At 41.4% G+C, this 21489-nt stretch overlaps 1 long non-coding RNA gene across 2 annotated transcripts in view; it reads left to right on the forward strand.

Moving 5' to 3' along the window:
- Window positions 1–21489, forward strand: part of LOC147158717 (uncharacterized) — a 60357-nt gene that overhangs the window by 10872 nt on the left and 27996 nt on the right. The window contains exons 3-4 of one of the 2 annotated variants that reach the window (XR_015090993.1): window positions 3890–4128; window positions 17328–17425. This is a non-coding gene — a long non-coding RNA (uncharacterized LOC147158717). The remainder of the gene's footprint in view (window positions 1–3889; window positions 4129–17327; window positions 17426–21489) is intronic. The other variant, XR_015090994.1, reaches the window with a different exon arrangement.

Here is a 21489-nt window from a genome sequence, read left to right on the forward strand (position 1 = left end):
ATATTTTTTAGATTAATTGTCTGAATTAATCATAAATCAGATTTTTTTTTCTGCCAAAAATCAGCATTTGGCTCAAAAAATCCATTTATTATCGCTAATTCTATACACTTTTGTCTGCGAAATTTTACACAATTTCACGCCTCCGAAAAAGGTTACTGACTATGATTTAAAAAAAAAAAGAAAAAAAAAAAAGTTAAGCGTTTGGTTTTAACTTCCAAACTTGTGTTTCCATAGTCAGGAACCCGGCTGCTGCCAGCGGGATCGAGCGGATTCACCTCCGATGGGCACCAGGGGTTGATATTCGGATTCACGGCATGCCAGTGGGTTAATTCTGTGGGTGCTGTCCCCCCTGGCGGGGAGTGGGCGGGTCTGCCCCTCTGTTGGCTGCTGGGTGGCGGCTGCGTCTTGGCCGTTCCCTGGGTCTCTTGGGGGGTGCTGCGTTGCGGGGCTTTCCCTGGTGTCGGGGGCGGCGCCGTTCCGGCGCGGTCCGTCGCTCTGGGCCCGGCGACGCGGTTCGGGGCCTGTGGGCCGCCGGGGTGCCCGGTGGTTCCCTCTCCCCTCCCCCTTCCTCCCCCTTGCTGCCTCTCCCTCCTCGCCTCTCCCCGCCCGTCCTCCGCCTCCCTGTCCCCTCTCCCTCGTCGCCCTTCCTCCTCCTCTCCCCCTCTCCTTGCGTCCCTGCCGCTGCCCCCTGCCCTTCTTGTCGTCCCCTTCCCTCCTCCCTTCCCCTTCCCCGGTACGCCTTCCTTCCCCTCCCCTGGGCCGGGGGCTCCATCCATGGCCCGGGTCTCGGTGCTATGGGGGCCGGCGGGGGTGGCTGGGGTTTGGTGTCGTGCCCGCCCCGCTCCGGTGGGCGTCCTGACACCTCGGGCGGGACCCAGTATCCGGGGGGCGAGCCCTATCGCCCCGCCGGACGGGTCCCATATGCCCGCCGGGGTCCTGGTGGGGTGGGTGGGGGCTTGGTGGGCCGGTGCGCCTCCTGCCCCCGCCCGGTTGGGGGGGGCCCCGCTGGTCACACCTCTTAACTCACTACACTAGGTTTGCACAATACACTTTTATAGACATATAGGGCACATAACACACTTTGGGGGGTGGGGTAGGGTGGAAACACCGTCTTCACCCTACAACTCCCCTCCAATTTTAATACACCACACAACTTGTGGGTGGGGGGGGGGGCTTGGGGGCTTGTGGGGGTGCCATCGGTTGGGGGCCGCAGTATAGAGCAGTGCTGCGGTCCCCTGTCCCTGTCGCCACCCGCCCCCCCCCCCCCCCCCCCCGCCCTATCTATTTTTTTTAATGCACCACATACACTCAGCAACATGCTTGGGTGGCGGGTGGATCGGAGCGTGGGAATATCATTTCCATCGGCTCCGGTTCACCTGCTCCTAATTTTAATGCACCACACACACACACTTGTATATACACTGGGTGGGGTCACATTCACGGTTTAGGGGTAGAGTTCGCCAGTCCGCGAGCTGGCGGACTCAGTAACAGGGGTTAATTTTCACAAAGAACGCTGGGGTGACGACCGGGGCCTTCCCCCGCTGGGCCTGGGGTTCGGGGGTGTCGGCCGCCCTCCGGTGCCCCCATCTCCCCCTTCTGCCCCCGGTGTTCCGTCCTTCCACACGGCGGGGGGTGGGGTGGGCGCGGCTGCCCTCTCCGCTCCGCTGTCCGGCCCCTCTTCGGCGCCGGTGCCTGGGTGCGGGTGGTCCCCGGGGGCTGGGGGTTGGGGGGCTGCCGGTTGGTCGGGGTGGGGTCGGGGGGGGGGGCGGCTTTGTTGGGGGGGGGGCGGTGGTGGGGGTTGCGGGGTGGGGGGGTGCTGGGGGTGGGGGGTGTCTGGGGGATTGGGGGCATGGGGGCGGCTGGGGCTGGGTTGGGGTGGGTGGCGGGGGGTGGATGGGGGGCGGGGGGTGGTGGGGGGGCGGGGGTTGGGGGCCGGTGGGGTGCCTGGTGGGCCTGCAGTGCCCCGTCCTGCTGCGTTGGGCCGGGGGCGCGGGCCGTGTTGGGGCGGGGGGCGCTCCTGCTCCTGGGTTTGCTCTCCGGCCGGTGGCCCTGGTGGGGCCCGGGGGTCGTCCTTTGGCGCTGCCGCGGCCTGGGGGGCCCTGAGGTGTTGCGCTTGCTCTGTTCCGGCGGGGGTCGACGGCTCCCCTCTTTGGTGGAGATTTTCATGCATGCCAGATCCACCACACCAGCATCTACCGAAACTCAGACACAATCTGTTTCCTCCTCAGGTTATTGAATCGGTGGAGGCTGGTGTCTCGGATCTCACGCGGCTTCGTCTGTCCTTCCTTCCTTTTCTCGGTCTCTCCGTTGGTCTCTTGAGGCCTCCCTGACTTTATGTTTTTTGGATTTGTTGGGGTCTGGATGTTTCTTGGGCTGGGGAGGAGTTCTGGTGGGGGGTGTCTGGTCGGTGCTGGATTTCACCTTCCTTGGTTTTCTTCGGTCCCCTCGGGTCTCCTGGTGTTCGATTTAGGTGAACGGTATAAGATTTTTTTTTCTAATAGGTTTTCTGGTGAGCTAACAAACACACGCACGCACGCACGCACACACACATACTCACCCACACACACAAAAAAAAAAAAAAAAAAGTATGTATGTATGTATGTATATATGTATATATGTATGTATATATGTGTATATATATATATATGTATATTTAAAAAAAAAAAAAAAAAAAAAAAAAAAAAAAGAGCAATGATGATGACATTTCCGAATGAACAATACTGAGCTCTTAAAAAAAAAAAAAAAAAAAAAAAAAAAAAAAAAAAAATAATTGCATACATTTTAGTGGTAAATTGACTAAATTTATATGACATTTTCTACATACAAAATACAATAAAGAAAGAAAAAGTAGACATTAAAACCATATTTTTGTAAACAATAAACCATAAAAGGAAAGTTATATATATTTTTTAACAATATATTTACGATGACCTCATAATTTGCAGAGAAAAGTGACCCACAAATAATGAAAATCAACATGATTGACGCTCAATGAAATGCATTGGTGGGAAAAATTTTTTTTTACTCTAAGCATTATACTTTATATTTTTTAGATTAATTGTCTGAATTAATCATAAATCAGATTTTTTTTTCTGCCAAAAATCAGCATTTGGCTCAAAAAATCCATTTATTATCGCTAATTCTATACACTTTTGTCTGCGAAATTTTACACAATTTCACGCCTCCGAAAAAGGTTACTGACTATGATTTAAAAAAAAAAAGAAAAAAAAAAAAGTTAAGCGTTTGGTTTTAACTTCGGGCATTTTACCAACTCTCACACAGAAACCTCCTCTGGCCAAGTTGTTTCTTTATTTCTCAATCTGATTTATTGTCTTCATCTCGGCAAGTTCCATCTTCCGATCCGCCTGTTTTGCTGCTATTCCACTTCCACTTGAAACACTTCGCCCCGATCGTTCCCCCGCCTCCTTAAACAGAGCCCACAGCGGTGACTCTGGACCTCTAGGCACTTCCCCCTCGCTGTTGCCCCCCCCCCAGGTACTCACTTCCTGTGCCCCGCACCCGTCAACACCCACCTTAAGGTAACGCAGCCCTGCAGGCACTGGTGCAACTCTAAGAACCATGGCTTGCCTTTGTACTTCACATGTTCTTCTTCATGTATGTGTGTTTCTGTTTCCGCCCAAGTAATGATGATGAAGAAGTTGCGTAACGTGTGGAATCGTTCAACTTGCATTTTGTGCATCAAGCGTTTTTTTTTTTTTTCTCGTGATGGATGGATTGTTTGCTCGGAGGGAGTTTTGCCGCACGGCGAAGTTTGGGGGAAGAGCGTGTTTTTGCGGCTCCACGTGCCTGTCTTGTGTTTACCGGCGTGCGTATGTGTGTGTTTTCTCCTGTCCTTGTCTTGAGTGCTTTTGCTGTTTTTCCCTGGCAGGCTGTTCTGATTGGCTGGCCCTGGGGAAAGGAGATATCATGTTTAGCCCCAAACCAACATGCATCCCTCATCCGCCATCCACCGCCGCAACGACCGTGCGTCCGCGCGTCTGCGTATGTGTGCGAGAGCGGGCGAAATAGCACAACAGCGAGTCAGAGGGAGGTCTGCGCGTTCAGGCGATCACACACTATGCTCTTTCTGCTAAAGTGCTTCTCGTCTGCTTGGCCAAGGCTGATGAGGTATGACATCACAGCACTTTGTTTTATCTTTAAAAGATGAGCAGGGAGCCCTTCACTTCCCCTTAATGAGGCTGAGGTGCCCACACACTTTACTTGTGTGTGTGTGTGTGTGTGTGTGTCCACGCTGCCCACCCTCCCACTAACAAATATTGTGGCGTGCAAACTCTCATGCATAGGGTTGGGCGCGCGTTTGGTTTTCTGGCTATCACCCACTTTAGCCATAACCCCTGGCATTTCCTGTCCTGAAGCCATATGTCAAACCTCATTGGCTACCGCATCAATATCAGCGCCCTCACTCACATCCCAATACCGCAACCGACTGCCGACATATCACTGCCGACGAGACTTTGAATTTTTTGTTTTTGGACACGTTCGCTTTTACTGTGGCGAGTGGGATCTAGTTTATTTTGGTTAGATTAGTAATTTAGAAGTAAATTTAGCGGACGAGTCAAAATTAAAATGAACTAATTAAACTGGTCAAAATTAGTCAATCGATAATTAATTAGGGCTGTGCAATTAATCGAAATTCAATTACAATTTCAATTATTAGTTACACTCCACAATTACAAAATTACCATAATTGTAAAAAAAATAAATCATAATTAATACTAATTTTGAGTTGTTTGAGTTTAAATTTAGGGCTGGGCAATATATCAGAAAAAAATATAAAATATATAAATTGCAAATTGTTTGCTTTTATCTGAAAATGACCGGTCAGACGCAAACGTAATTGTGCATCATCCAATAGTAATTATAATTGTTAGGGTAATTACAATTAATTAACTAAGAATGCACCGAGCTTGCTTATTTTGCGACATGAATTTTTTTTATTCCTTCTTTTGATAATAAAAATGTTATTTCTTTAGGTACATTATCAATATCGCAATATTCGACCACTACTATATCACATCGCATGTTTTTCCAATAGCGTGCAGCCATATTTAAATTATATAAATTTATATTAAAATTTGCACTTCTTTTAAAATTAAAAAAATAACAAATTTAATATTTTTTTCGTCCAAAAGAAATTGCATAATTAGTGTTTCAAAGAATTGTATTGGTCTTAATATTTTTTACGCAAAAAAAAGATCGTCCTAATCGTGATTTCAATTATTACCAAAATAATCGTGATTTATATTTATTCATAATCAAAAACAAAAACAAAAAAAAAAAAAAATGTTTTTTTCATCATCGAGCAGCCCAAAAAGTAATTATTTGGAGCTGTTGTTTAACTTTAAATTGTCCAAATGCTCTGGTTTGAGCCACTCAACACAAATTATTCACTGATTTCTGTACTCCATCATGAAAGCAGACTGATTATCTTTTAATCTTGATAACTTCATCATTTTGTATGTAAAATTAATACTTTTTAAAAACAATTTTTTTCAAATCTGTGCTGAGGAAGAAGATAGCGACGAATCATGGCTCAGTTTGCTGACCAAACCCAGAAAACAGGTGAGCCGTGATTGGTCGTCACAGGTGATGTCATCTTTAGTTGAAAGTGAAAAAAATAGTTTTTAAAGGTATTAATTGTACATGAAAAATTTAGTTATCAAATGAATTCTGGACAATATAGTTTACTGCTGAAAATGGCTCAATGAGTCAAGTTATCCCTTTAAAAAAACAAAACGATACAAAATAAACAACAATCATTGGTTAATAAACAGTAATCAGTTGGGAAAAAATGCTTTTGTTTTTGTTAAGTGCATTAGTTGCCATGTGTTGGACATGGATCCGATAGTGTGCCAGACAAACCAACCAAAATGCAAACATGTCATGTCAAACAAAATTGGCACGCCACAGTGGTCAATAAAAGATAGCTCAACCCGTGATGATTAATCCAAGATTAGCTGCGGATGTGCGCTCCAAACAACTCTTGCTCCTAATCCTCATGGGAAGCCTTCTCGATGTGTGCGCCATGTTGCCAGACGTGACAGTAGCTGGCTTACGCGGCTGTGTTGTGAGATTAACTAGCGTTAGCCGTCATTAGCCTGCGCCAACCAACGCAGCAACAGACAGCAATTAACCCGCTAATCCGGCTAATCCACTAATGCAGCTAATCGGACTGGATAGAGTTTTTTTGTTTCGTTTTTTTTTTCAATAGGATCTCCCTGGAAGTGCACATATGCAGCATGCATTCAGGCACGCAATTGACATGTTGACAAAAGTTTTTCCAACAGACATTCATAGTTACATGCAATGCACCACAAATGATATGAATGGATGAATAGCCATTCCAGAAAAAACAATGCGACAAGGGCTCTATTATGCATTGACCAAATTCTATATTTTGTCACAGTTTAGCTACATTTAAAATTGTAAGGATATTGGCCTTTAATTTGGTTGGAATTTGAAACAATTGTTCATAATAAACAATAGAAAAAGACAAAAATACTTTTTTTTGTGGTGATTGGTGAATTACCTTGATGATTTACCAGTATGTGTGTATCTTAAAGGGGACGTCAACCCAAAAACCAATTCTTGACAATAATATGTTCCATGCAGGAATACGAGTTAAGCAGCAAAATCCAGCCGTTTTTATTAATATCAGAAGGCGGCCATTTTGCCACTTGTTGTCGAGCTGCTCAGGTCTCAGGTGTCATTTTCACTCGACAGCAAGTGGCAAAATGGCCGCCTCCTGAGATGGATAAAAAGGGCTATATTTTGCTTCATAACTCATATTCCACAAATGTACTATTATTCAGAATGTCATGTTTAGACATATAACATTATTGTCAAGAAATGTTTAAAATGGACTTTCCCTTTAAAGAACCAGTGCTATTCTATATAGAAGTAAAAAAAAAAAAGCTCAAAATTAATCACTGTATCAAGATTTGATCATAGTTGATGTCATTAAACAGGAAAAACACTCATCTGGGAGAGAATATCTATTTTTATAATAAAAAAAAAAATCATTCTAAGTAGAGTTGTCTGAAATCACATGGAACTTTCTTCTTCGCAGTGGGAAAAGCAACATGGCAAACTCTTGATTAAAAGAAACCCTTCAAAGAATCGAAGGGCACTCTGTAAATATTAATTTCTTCATACGAGATTGTCACGTTTTTTTCTCGCATTTTCTCCCTCTGCCTGTCATCTCTCTCAATATGATAACTTGGAGGCTGTTGAAGAAGCCAAAAGTGACATTGTAGGAGTTTGGCGAGCGATTGCGCCTTCATCAAACGCTGACCTTGGCTACTCATCGCTAATGATGCTAGCCGGGCTAATGACAGCGTTCTTTCTCAATGTGTGGGTATCAGTGGAGGTGTGTGTGTGTGTGTGTGTGTGTGTGTGTGTGTGTGTGTGTGTGTGTGTGTGTGTGTGTGTGTGTGTGTGTGTGTGTGTGTGTGTGTGTGTGTGTGTGTGTGTGTGTGTGTGTGTGTGTGTGTGTGTGTGTGTGTGTGTGTGTGTGTGTGTGTGTGTGTGTGTGTGTGTGTGTGTGTGTGTGTGTGTGTGTGTGTGTGTGTGTGTGTGAGAACGAGAGAACCAGTGTATAAGTGCATGCAGGGGCAGCATGTGAAAGCATCATAATCAGAGCTGCTAACGCTAATGAGCTAGCTCTTTGAAGCGACTGGCCCAGCGAGGGCCCCACTTCTGCTAGCTCATTAGCTGACCTGAGGAGTGCCTGATTAAAGTGCTTTTGATGAAAATTTCAAGGATTTTTCCACCCCCAAAAAAAGGAAAGACATTTTTTTGGGTGAAGTGAGATAAATATTGCACTAGTTTTTTATTTTAGTGTGAGGTTGATGGAAAAAGTGGGAGGTCGTTTACTAAGAGAAGGCATCAAAGAGCTCTCTGAAGAGCGCTGGATGAGATTGATTAGCTATTTTTATTGGCGATGAAATGTACAAATATATTTAATGGGAGGAGAGAGCGGCAGAATGTTTCCTTTCACTCTTCAAACGCCCGCGTGTCATCTCCGTCTCTAGTTCTCGTCTTCGCATTGCGCTCGCAGGAGCTGATGAGCGCAACCTGCCTCGGTTGACGTCAACGACTGCTCGCGTGTGGCGGAAGAGTGGCACCTACATGAGAGGCACCGCGGGTAAATTAGTCTTCAGGAGAAACGAGTAGGACAGGTTGCGCGGCGCTGAAACATCCGCCTTTAAAGCAAGCACACAAATGCACAGAGCCAGCTCGTTGCACTGAAGACGGAGAAAATGTCATACCTTTTGCGCAAAGGGAAACGAGTAGTTTGTTGCGTAACATTGTGACAGGAAAGGAGCGCGCAGCCTTTGAGATGTTGACCAAAGGAATCTGTTCTAAATAATCCTGTTGTGTTGCTCACTTTGCATTAAAAGCCGTGAGGGGGAAGTCATGCAGCTTTTATCACTTGTTGACTACAGTACAGTGATAACGGAAATAACAGTGACTTGTTGCGTTACATTGAAGTTAGTAGGTAGATTTAAGCGCTGGCATTCTAGCTAGATTAGCTAGAATGTAGCCTCAAAAACAAAGAAACAAAAAAAAAGGGAGAAGAATGTAGCCTCACTTTACTCCTCTCTCTGCTCCTCGCGTTCCTGCTTGATTTGTTTACAATGGTATATCGGCAAAAATTAAATGTTACCGGTTTGATGTTGGATTGTTTTGGACTGTACTATCAATTAAAAACTAGGGGTGTCAGGCAATATTCATTTTTTTTTAATCATAATTAATCTTATGACTTCAATAGTTGATTTTTTTGTTTTTGTTCTAAATGTACACTAAAATGTACAGTAAAATATCTTGTTAACATAATTGGGATTTTTTTTTAAATAGAAATATGGGCTCATATTTGAGTCACAATACATTAATTTCATAATTCATAAAATGTAGTTAAAATCAAAAAGATGTACTGTACTGTAAAAAACGATTGTGATATTGATTTGTGTTTATGTATTTTTTTTCTGCCACTAGATGGCATAATTGCATTTTTTAAATGTTGGTGCTTTTTTCGTTTCATATTAAGAGCCATCCAATCTTTAACATGAAGTAATTTGTGAAATTCTGCAAATTTTTTAAATTGTAGAACACAACTTGTCCCCAATCTCCACAAATATATGCATTATTATTTAATTTATTATTGCTTAATTTTGACGTGGACGTGTCTGCTGCATTTTGATACCTGCAAAGCCAGTACAATCGCGTGTTAAAAAAATTTGTTGCGTAAAAGTTACTTAAAATTAACGCACTCATTTTGACAGTCCTATTAAAAACATGAGGCGATCAGCTAAATGCTAAATCTACCCCAATGTGGTTTATTGATTACTGATCAGATTGTTTCCTTACCGAGCTTTTCAGGTAGGACGTTATATTAGCTTTCAGAGCAGCAGACTGTAGAAAACAAAAGTGACTTTTTGTGAACTTTTCAAGACGTGAGGGTGCACTGAAATATACAGCCCCGCGTGTGAGCGGGCATGCGAGAGTGTACACTTGTCTGTGCGTGCGTGCGTGCGTGCGTGTGTTTGTGTGACTTGTAGTAGTTTAGGCAGGCAGAGCTGAATCTCTCATAGTGAATTTGGACAGAGTGGAGTCTGCAAGGCAGTTCAAAGACTACAGGCCCACAGGCAACAAGCAACACATCCTGGAGTGTGTGTGTGTGGGGGGGGGGGGGGGGTGCGCGTGCGTGTGTGTGTGTGTGTGTGTGCGTGTGCGCGTGAGATTGAACAAGGATGTTTGGTCTGTGTACATAAGCATGTTTTTCGTCTTGACATATATGTTGATTTTTGTGTGGTTTTGCCTTGATGATGCATAAACGAATCTGTTTTTATTTGAAAATATCCACTCCTCGCTTAACACACACACACACTCACACACACACACGCTAAATTAGCATGAGCACACCGTTGGCCACAGACACCCTCAACAGCTGTCCTGGGCTGCAAGTTTTGCACACACGCGGCTTACAAAGGAACAACAAATAATTAATTATAAAAATATTTCCTGCTAATTGTGGCGCTGTAATTAATGAGCTAACCTTTGGAGAGTGGGATGGGGAAGATGGAGAGGGAAATTATTCATGTCATGTTTGCATATATGAATATGCAAAAGATAATCATCCCCTCGAAGGAGGGACACAAAAATGCCCCGATATCTCTATCAAAAGCTTTTCTATCCACACACACACACACACACACTTCATTTGTCTTTCTGCTTGTCACCGTCTTCATCTCAGCAGTCTTATCGGGTCTGATGATTAAATAGATGAGTGTTTTTCTTTTGACAAAGACGACAAATGGGAATATCACCTCTGGCAAATTCCTTTTGGAAAGTAATGTTTTGTCAAGATTGGATTCAAAAATGGTGTGGATGCTCACATCTGTTCGGTGCTGACACACGGGTCAGTGCTGCACTGGTCAGGCGATTAATTTTTTAAATTGTAATTAATCACATGACTTCAATAATTAACTCACGATTAATCACAAATTTTATATCTGTTCTAAATGTACAATATTTGTTTTAATATTCTTATTGACATAAGTAGAAAAAGTGGAAAACTAATAGAAATAGTTAAAATGAATTTTTGACGTCTAAAGCCGTCAATGGCAGTGAATGAGTTAAAATGTGGAAAATGTTTGTTTTAAGCCTCACAGTACTTAAAACTGTCCGTTAACACTCAATGCCAAGACTGCTTGATCAAATAAGATAATTAAGTAATATGTATTCTAAAATAAGGAGAATGATCTTGTCTGGCATTTTCATTCTAAGTACAAATCACTTGTCAAACCAAAATAAGCAAATATAGGTGAAATTTAAGAAATTATTTCTTACGTAAAATTTGCTCTAGCATTGTTTGATAAGGTCATTGTTTAACCTTTCATTTTGTTATGGCAGATAGTTTAACATTACACATAATCTGACCTCTGTCAATTTGCAGTATCCGCCGAAGCTCAAAGGTACACTCTAAAAACAGTTGGGTCAAAAATAACCCAGCTATGGGTCAAAAATGGACCAATCCTCTACTTGGGTCAATTTGACCCAACTTTGAGTCAAGAAATTGGTCTTTTAGTGACTCATAAATATTAGTCAGATCCTTTACTTGGGTCAAAAAAATGGGGTCATTTTGTATAAAACAACCCAGAAAGTTGGGTCAAATTAACCCATAAAGTGGATCGGACCGACTTACCAATTCCAAATGACTGGGACTTGCCGCAACGTACACACGAACATTCAAGATGAACCGAGCGAGGAGTGTGCAGACATAAATCTGGGATTGATGGATAACGATATGAATCAAATGACTAACATAATCAATGTATATGACTGATGCGTTTAGTAAGAATCAATGGGGACGGGTTACTAATAAGAAATGGCTTCTACCCGTCAGCCATTCTTTCGGATGTCAATGTTGCAAATGATGCGATTTGATCGGTGTAACCTTGTAATAATGTGTTCGAAAGGGGAAAAAATGAATACAACAAACAAACAAAACAAATTTTTGACCCAACTGTTTTTAGAGTGTAAATTCCACTCCACAACTGTATGGGGAGTCTTTTGGCACGCATCAAATAAACGGTTGCATTTTAATGACACTTTATGACGCATCTTTGATTAGTCGAGAAAATATTAGCTCAATACTGACTTCAGACTGAAAAACAATGAGGATGCATAACAAATTTCTTCCCCTTGTGTGTGTGTGTGTGTGTGTGTGTCGGAGACGACGGCCTATGCATTTTACATCTACTGGCCACATTGATTCGTTTGGTTTGCTGAGGGAAAAGAGCAGCTAATTGAATAGATGAATAAAATAAGTCTGAATAATAAATGAATGTTTTGTTCTGGTGCCTCTTTGCAAGGGAAAGCAACGACCTCTCAGGTGACTTGAACTGCCTGCCTGCGTGTGCGTCTCATTAGCTTCCTCGAATTACCATGCGCAATACATACCAATGCAGAGTGATCAATGCTATTGATGGGTAGCACAACGCTGGACACGGATTCCTTTGATTTTTTTTCACTGACAAGGAGATGTGCTGATGAAACACGTGTGTGTGTGTGTGTGTGTGCGCGCACACACATTTCTCTTCTTTTTCTAATGCTGCTTCGCCCCAACCTCAATCGTCACACCCGACATTATCGACAATGGCCCCTCACTCCAAATACACAAACGGTGGGAAATATTGTAGGAGTCCATACCTCCATTCTTTTAGATTATAAGGTTAATTGATTAATTAATTAATTGGCCGCTAATCTACTCTTTTTTTTTTAGAATCACGCGACTGTTGTTTGGTGACCTTGGCTAAATGCCCATTTATCCAATTATCCATCCATTTTCTATAGCGCTTGTTCTCATTAGGGTCATGGTACACATCGGGCTGATTTGCAACAAGGTTGTTCTATTTAACGAAAAGTAACAAAATAACTAAAGCTAAAATTGCGAAAACATTGTTGTTAAATGAAATAAATATTATTTTATTACACAATACTTAGGGACCTTTTTTAATGAAAACTAAACTGAAACAAAGCATTTGCAAAAAAAAAACTGCTCTTAAAATGAACTGAAACGCCAAAAGTCAAAACGAAATAAAAAGTAACTACAATAAAGAATCTCAATCTATTCAATCCAATCCAAACAATTATAATCGTGATCTGCTGCCATTTACAGGATGCGCTATAAATGAAGACCGGCAACCATTCCCACCCAAAACGATGTTTACAACTTAATCTTGACTCGTTGACTTGCGGACTTAACAACGCCTGGAAAGTCAGCCATGTGAACCACTACATTATTACCTACAAAAAAAAAGCCACATCCAGATTCAAGTTCTCACGTCTTCAGGCATGCTAACCATCTGAATGCGCCCATATGGACCTCATTCACTCGCCTCATCTTTTCTGACATGCTCGTGTCACAGCTTAGACTCCGCCCACCCACTGCCTGCTGTTCATCAATTAGACATAACTCCACACACCTCAGTGACCATGACTTTTTGCACACACAAATGCACCGGCACACTCGAGTAGCCATTGTAATAGATGGGCCTGTCCCAAGTGGCACTGATTAAGTTTTCATACGTGCCCTTGGGGTGAAACACTTAAGGGTAAACCAGATTCTTCCAGCAGAAAGAAAAAGAGGTAAAAGTCTTTTTGCTCCATATAACCCTACAATATGTCACATACAGTTGATTATTCTAAACGGAATGGAAAAATATAACACAAGGAAATGTTTATTTGGTGGCTGTTCTTTTATGATTTTGTGTCAATATATTCTTCCGGAATCCATCCATCCGTTTTTTTAATAGGCACATATAGACAAAGAACCGTTCATGTGGACAGTCACAAATCCAGTGGTGGGCCGTACGATCAATATCGAAATCAATATTTATCTAATAACATGAGAAAAGCATGAAACGTTTTTTGTTTTATATATATATATATATGTGTGTTTTTATATTATTAGGGATGCACGATAATATCGGTTGCAGATAATTATCGGCAATTATCGACCAATTTGACGTCATCCAGATAAACCAGATAAAGAAATCCGCCGATAATTATCGGCAATTATCGACCAATTTGATTTCATACAGATGCGCCGATAATACTAGACATGCCACGTCGGTCCATCATTTGTGGTTGTGGCCCATATCCATAAAATTTGCTTTACACAATGTTTTAATATATTTGGACTCGGACTCGAAAATATATTTGTATTCAAGTTAATTTTGCAAACAATTATCGGCTTACTTATCGATTATCGACATCGGCACTTTCTAAACTATCGGTTTATCGGTATCGGTTGAAGCTGGTCTTATGGTGCATCGCTAAAATAAATAAAAACTAAGTAAATACATTAATAAAAAAAAAAAAGCATGAAACATTTTTATTAAAACATATCATACTCACCATAGATGTTGAATATTAAATGTGACATGTGTTTTGCTAGTCGAACTCCACACAAGAAGGCCTGAGCCCAGATTCGAACCCTGAACCTGAACTGTCAAATAACAGACATCCGACTCCTAACCACAATTTCACGCGCCGTCGGAATTAGTCTCATCTAATTGAAGTTCGTTATTGTTATTCTGTCAAGGAACAAAAGTTTTGTTCAATTTTAATGATTAAGAAAGTGATGCACGTCGTTGAGTCGAGCTCGTCACCGGGAATCTGACAGTGGCGCGTTGAAGGTTGACAAGGCCGGGTTTCGGGGGTCCGTGCGGCTCTTACACATCTGTCAGTTGCGGGAAACCTCCCCGCGCCCGTCGCGCGTTTCGCAATCCAGTCAGACATCCGAGACTGACGGCTGCAGACGCGCGAGCGCAACCTCACATCAAGTCGAATGGCGCTTGATGATGGTGATGATAAAAAAACAGGCCAGCGTTTTGTCAGTCGGATGATGTTTTTAATTCGAGCTGTCCAAACTGAGCAAAGGCTCTTCGATGTTTTATGTCGCATGCCGCCCAGTTTAGAATTGACATTTTGTTGTAGCGGTGTTATTGGTTTCAATAGCAGTTGTCGAAGAGACGCATCAAATAGCATCAGCATTCTTTAGTGTTAAAAGAAATATTCCAACAAAAAAGAGCCGGGGTGTCAAACTCATATTAGCTCAGGGGTTGCATGGAGGAAAATATGTGGGCCGGATCGGTAAAAAAAATGGTATATAACTTTTTTTTTTTTTTTAATGCCGTCAATTATACGCAGATTTTCGCTATTTGTGGGCCAGCCCTAAATTACGGAGCTCAACTGTAATCATATTGTTCCAAAAAATAATACAAATGCAAATGGGACGCAACAACACTTTTCCTGGATGAGTTCCGGATGTGTTAAATCGACCTGTTTTGCATATATATTGTTCCCAGAATTAATTGTGTGACACAGTTAATGAGGTTTGTGAATTTGTGTCATATTTACACACGTTTATGTCGGTCTATGATTAAAATTATTATTTTTTAAACAAACCTGTGTAAAATAATGATATCCACCAAGACGATTCCATGTACAAGTTGCATTATTCATCTGTGGACTGCTTGTATAATTACGCCAGTTAATTGGTCTGACATTACAATTTTTTTTTATTACTTTGCAAAATGGTCTTTGCGGGCCGGATTGAACCAATTTGCGGGCCTGATCCGGCCCGTGGGCCGTCTGTTTGACACCCCTAATCTAGAGTTAGAAAATGCAACAAAACTAATAGCTAACAAGAGTAAAACACACCTTTTTACTTAACTTAAGTAAAAGTTAATTTCGTCAACGAAAACTAAACAAAAAGAGATTTTCGTCAAAACACATTTACATTTATTATAAATGTTTTAAGGCTCTCAAGCCCCTCACCACACACTTATCAACGAGGAATTTACATTCTCTCACATTTCTTTCTTATGTTCAAACCTTCATCAATTTTATAAAATAGGTACATTACTGTAAAAAAAATTAAATTAAATTATGCAAAATTCCACTGAAAAAAGTGAACCGCGTTCTAGCGAGGGAACACGAAATTGGCCAAATCAGTTGTCATTTTAAGTCAAGCATCTGTTGATAATAACTATTAAATTAACTTGCAATATAACTTTTAAAATCAAATAGTCAGTAAAGTAACTCAATTACTTTGAAAATCAGGTTTTCAGTTAACTAAGTTGCTTTTAAAACCAAGTAATGAGTAAAGTAACTTAGTTACCTTTAAAATCAAGTAATCAGTAAAGTAACTAAATTACTTCGAAAATCAAGTAATGAGTAAAGTAACTTATCAAGGTAACTGGAGCAACACTGTTGGTAATCATTTGACGGTATTCATTTCTCTGCCTGTTGTGCCATTTTGTATGTCCCGTCCAATCAAGTCGCATAGCCTGCCAGTTTTTTGAAATGGACATCAAAAAGTTGTGAAAAAGTTCCTTTTTATAACGCATCTAATTGCTTGGCCGCACCCCTCGCCTCCTTCCTCGCTTATTCATGCTTCAGTCGCTAATGGAAACCACGGAACTGGCCAATCGGAGCCAAGCGAACGAGAGAGGGAAAACTTGCGAGAAAGCAAAAGGACACAATGCGGCCTGGCAGCTTTAAGCAGCTGACACAGAGCCGGGGTGACACACACACTCTTCCACACCGAAGCGGGGATGGAAAAGCAGACACACACACACACACACACACACACACACACACACACAAGTGCCGTGTGTACACCGGCGAAATGCACAAACACACACTGGGACAGTAATGCACATACACCAACGGTGACATAGACACATAGTGACAGGGCCTCTACTCTGGCTGGGAGTGGCAGATCTGAAGCCCCCCAGGCTAGAACGCAGTTACTGGGGTTTAAAAAAATGCAGACGATCGACCACCCCCAACCCCCCCCTACCCACACAGCCGCCACCCTCACCCATCACTACTCTTTGACTCCCTCAATCCGCACCCCCTTCACCTTTCCTGGCAAAGACAGACCCCGCCCTGTCAATGTTAAATGTGCGTGCATGGCTCGTGTCAGGAAGATGCTAAATGGCTGCAGCCTTCTGCCTCTGAGGCTGCATGTGTCTGGTGTCAACCGTAGTTTTGTAGCTGCAGTCTGCATGTGTGCGTGCGTGCGTGCGTGCGTGCGTGCGTGTGTGCGTGTGCACGGAGGGGGCCGGCGGAGGGCCTGAGGCGAACGTCCCCGACGCTCGCTGGAGGGAAGTCAATAATCATTAGTTTTCCAGGTGAGAGGTGCTCAGAACGTAAACCATTGAGGTTTTTCGAACCCTCGAGTCCGATTGACCCCCCCCCCCCCCCCCGATCATGCTTTTATGGCTATAGTGTGTATTTATTCATACAAGCCCTTCTGTCACTATATGTGGGACTTTGCATTAATAAAACACCTTAGGATAAAAATGATTGGTGATTATACATATCAATGAATCAGGAGCTTCAAACATTTCACGCCGGGTACCGCCTGAAAAAAAAAAACAGTCGGTAGGCCCAAGTGTTTATTAAAAAAAAAAAAAAAAGTCAAAGGTATATTTAATATTTTTGTAAGTCACTGTAAAATTATGCACTCTGCGCGCAACCATAAGTGAAAAAAAGAAAGAAAAGAGAACATACTCATATACATCCTGATACTATTAAAATGGACTGCACATAAGTTGAATACAAATGATACCTACATAAATGTTTGAAACTTTAAAGCGTTAAAAGTGGCAGTCAAGTCATTTTCTTTCTATGCCCCCCCCCCAAGTCTAAAGACATTATCCTGATTAATATTTCCTTTGTGGAATATGAATTAAGCAGTAAAATCCGCCCATTTCTATCTATCGCAGGTGGGCGGCCATTTTGCCACTTACTGTCGACTGAAGATGACATCACAGCGCCGTAGGGCTCAGCTTGTGAACGGCACGTGACCAAAGGCAAGAAACAGGTGAGCCGTGATTGGCCGTTAACTATGACGTCGACCATTTTGGAGGCGGCCATTTTGACACTTGCTGAAAATGACGTCACAGTTAATCGACGGCAAGTGGCAAAATGGCCGCCTCCTGAGATGGATTAAAAACGGGGGGATTTTGCTGCTTAATTCCACAAAAGCGATATTAATCAGGAATAAAGTGTTTAGATTAGCATATACAATATATTATCTTAAAGAAACTTTTTGATTACAAATGTATTGGACTTAAAAGTTAAATACAACTGAAGTGTACTAGATTTTTAATTTATCTTGGCAATGAACCGAATAAAAAAAATTCTCATTCATTCATACAAAAAAAAAATCACAACATTAAATTCAGTGATTCTTTCATGTACAACTAAAGGGAGTCCACTTTCCCACTTAGTATTACCCCCCCCCCCCCAAATGTCAATTTAAATATATTCATTCATTTATACCAAAAATCTCCCAATTACCCCCCACAAATGATCATCGGTAATATTTTCAAACATGACATTTCCTATTAACTCTAAATAATAGCATGCTTTTGGTGTCAACGCAATAGAATCAAATTGGTGCCTGACCTCTTCATTCGTCACATTATCAATATCAACCGATTTGATGGAGAGGCGCCATCGAGATCAATCCGTTTCGTCAATATCTATCATCTTTTCCTGCGCACAGCGCGAGTGCATCCTGGTGGTATTTAACAGTTGGTTAGCGGCCCGCCGCGCACGCCTCTATTACTCACAATACTTCCTGGTGGCAGCCTCAAGGCTCCCTGGCTCCGCACCCCGAGGCTACGGTTACGTCCAAACCTCAGCAAACTAGCCGCTGGAAAGCTACTGATTTTCAACAAAGAGCGCTTATTTGAGAGAGAGGATTCCGCAGGCTACTGATTTGTTTCTTTATTTGCAAAGAGTCACGCGATACCGCTCGTGTGCTGTTTGTACAAGAGAGAGCGTATCGGGTCTGGGTTGCTGTTTCTATCGAAAGCATAGAAGGAAATCTCGTCTGCAGCTCTGTGTGAACGGGGGGATTGTCTTTTACAATGTTTACATCCCTCTGTTGCATGTTTACCAAAAAGAGATATCATAAATCCACTTGTAGTGTTCATTCTTGACTCCGTGTACTCTTAGTCGGTTTTCTGTCTACCTTTTATGGGAATTATAGTCGATGATAACAACTTGTAAGAGTAATTTTGGTGAATGAAAAAGCATCTTAAACTGCACAAATCGGCAGTTTAGAGGCTGTGGACGAACATCGCAACAGTATGATTGAAATGGAAAGATGAAAGACAAAATGATTTTTTTTTTTAAGGTGAAAGAAAAAGAGGGTTTAGTGCCCAGGCCCGTACTTTATATTTTATTATTCAGTTATTTATTTATTTATATACTTAAGTTAAAAGCCAATTTCACCTTTTCAAGTTCTGAAACAATAATATTTATTTATTTTTTTACTTATTTGTGTGCTGTATTTGTTTCAAAAGGCAGAAACTTTTAAATTTATTTTCAGTTATTTATTGTTGTTGAAAATAAACATTTTCAAAGAATATTGATATGATTTATTTTTTAAATGTCTATAAGAATAACCGTAAAACCGTATTTTTTTTTCTCAGACTATAATCGGACACCAAAATCTGAAACTGTTGCACCCCTAACTGTATTAGTGCTGTCACTATTGAATATTTTTTAAATCCATGTATCGATTATTCAGTCGATTAATCGACTAATCATTTAGATTTTGCATTAAAATGTATTTAAAAAAAATTTTTTTGGCCTGATTACTGTTTATTAACCAGTTTATTTCGTACTTGGTATTCGTATAGTGGTTAAAAAAAAGAAGAAGGGGGGGGATTGATGTTGTAAAATGTTACAGGTTCGATCATTGTTTTCCAAAGTAAAAACAGATGTTTGCAAATGTCTTATTTTGATTAAACATCTTTCATGAAGGACTACAAAAATGAGTGAACAATTACTGTTGATATGCTGAAATCCGAGGATTTGGCCAATTTTAAATGGGGGGAAAAAATGTCTCCAAACGATTACTCGATTATTAAAATAGTTGATACTTGTCGATTAATCGATTAACTTTGACAACTCTGCCTGGTATGTAACCTACATGAGCATGTTAAACACACAAAATCACTCCAAGTCGTCTGACTCAGCTTGTGACGTCTCCCTCAATAGACTTTACTCTTAAGTTTACGTTCATACATTCTCATTGGATTTAAGTCCATGATTATACATTTGCTCAGCGGGTGAGTCCGTTTGACCACAGGCGAAACAGACGGATGCGTTTTCCTTGGCGACGCCGCGATGCAAATTTCAAAATCCATAAGGAAACATCCGGCATGTTATTCCCAAGCCAAGTCAGTTTTGTTGTTTATTTGCTTGGACTGAAGGTTTATTTAACATTTTAGCACCACAGAAATGGCATCAAAATGTAGTGACTTATTTTTTTCCGGGGGTGTAATTCTGTTTGGATAGTTACTGAGCTTTGTGTGTGTGTGTGTGACTTGCGGGTGGGCGCCGGTGCGAGCGTGTAAGTGTCCATGAGAGTGTGAGGCTGCTAAGTCCAGGTTTTAATGCGCTCGGGTCGACATAGCCTCGGGTCATGCAACAGGCCTATTGTGGGAGGCGGAGAAGAGGATGAGAGAGGGTGAAGTGAAACTGAAGTGTGTGTCTGTGTGCGCTAAAAAGTGTGCGTCTGCGTGTATGTTAATGTGTCTAATTAAAAGCGTAGGGGATCATGCTCCGGCACTGAGCTCGAGCAGCCGCTTGACGCAGATATGACCTCGGGCCATGGTCTGTCTCTCTTTTGCGCGCACACACAAAAGTTATCATGCAAACCGCAACACGTGCATCGGTTGGGCCACACACACACACACACACACACACACACACACACACAATGAAAAGGAACCCCGATACATGTCTTTTGTATTCATCCCAAACGTTTTCCCGCATCATCCCTTTCCCAAGTGTGAACGCTGAGTGAGGAAAATGAACTGGGCAGGCTTGTTGGAAGCGATGAAATATTGAGTTGAGATGTTGAGTTGTCATGTCCGGAAAGCTGTGTGAGCATACTTGATTGCGAAATCCGTTTCAGCAAGTACAGTGCGAGTACAGATTTCAAAATGACGAGGTACCGCTGACCCGATTCGCTATTCGCGATGTGTGACCCCTTGTTGTCATGATGACGATTTGCTTTGCCTTGGATTTATTTCTGTAAAAAATATGGGAAAATGTACGGCGCCCGATTATTCAATCGATTGACTAATCAGATTTATTTAAATTCGAGTATTCAATCGATTGACTAATTGGATTTATTTAAATTCGATTATTCAATCGATTGACTAATCGGATTTATTTAAATTTTATGTAAAAAGTGTATACTTTACTTTATTTATTTATTTATTTATTTTTTAAGTCTCCAGCGTAAGTCTGGTGCAAAGTGCAGTCTAATTCTGCGCATGGGTTGAGTTGTCTTTTCGTTTGATATTATTTTGGAATATTTTGAAACGGGCGCCGTTGTGGGAGTGAGCATAACTGACAAAAAGAAAAAAACGCTAACCAGCATAACAAGGGGTTTATCAATATTGTTTTCTGTCAGTTTATTTTCCTATTGAACTACCTGACAGGGTGAAATAGTTGAAACCAGGGTTATTATAGTTTTGGAATTTTCGTTTTTTATTCATTATTTTTTTGAATGTTTATTACTTGTGCAAAATATTTATAAACACCATGGTGTGACACACTTTCAAACGTCTTTATTTTGGTTAGTATTCAAAATAAATATACTTAAATTACATTTAAAATCATCCCCAAAAGCTGATGTATTAAATTAATTAATTATAGTTTTAGTTTTGTAAACATAAAATGTAGTTTTCGTTTTTTTAAAAAGCATTTTAGTTTTTATTTTGTTAACGAAATCGTTTTTTGAATTACTTGTTTCATGAGTTTTCGTTAATTAAAATAACCTCGGTTGAAACGGATAAAATACCACTGACAACAAAAAAGTGAGTATTTTTGTGAATTTGCAACACATTTATTGGATCG

Source organism: Leptonotus elevatus, chromosome 18 (assembly GCF_054856555.1).
Source record: "Leptonotus elevatus isolate MCC_2025b chromosome 18, RoL_Lele_1.0, whole genome shotgun sequence".
Taxonomy (NCBI): Eukaryota; Metazoa; Chordata; class Actinopteri; order Syngnathiformes; family Syngnathidae; genus Leptonotus; species Leptonotus elevatus.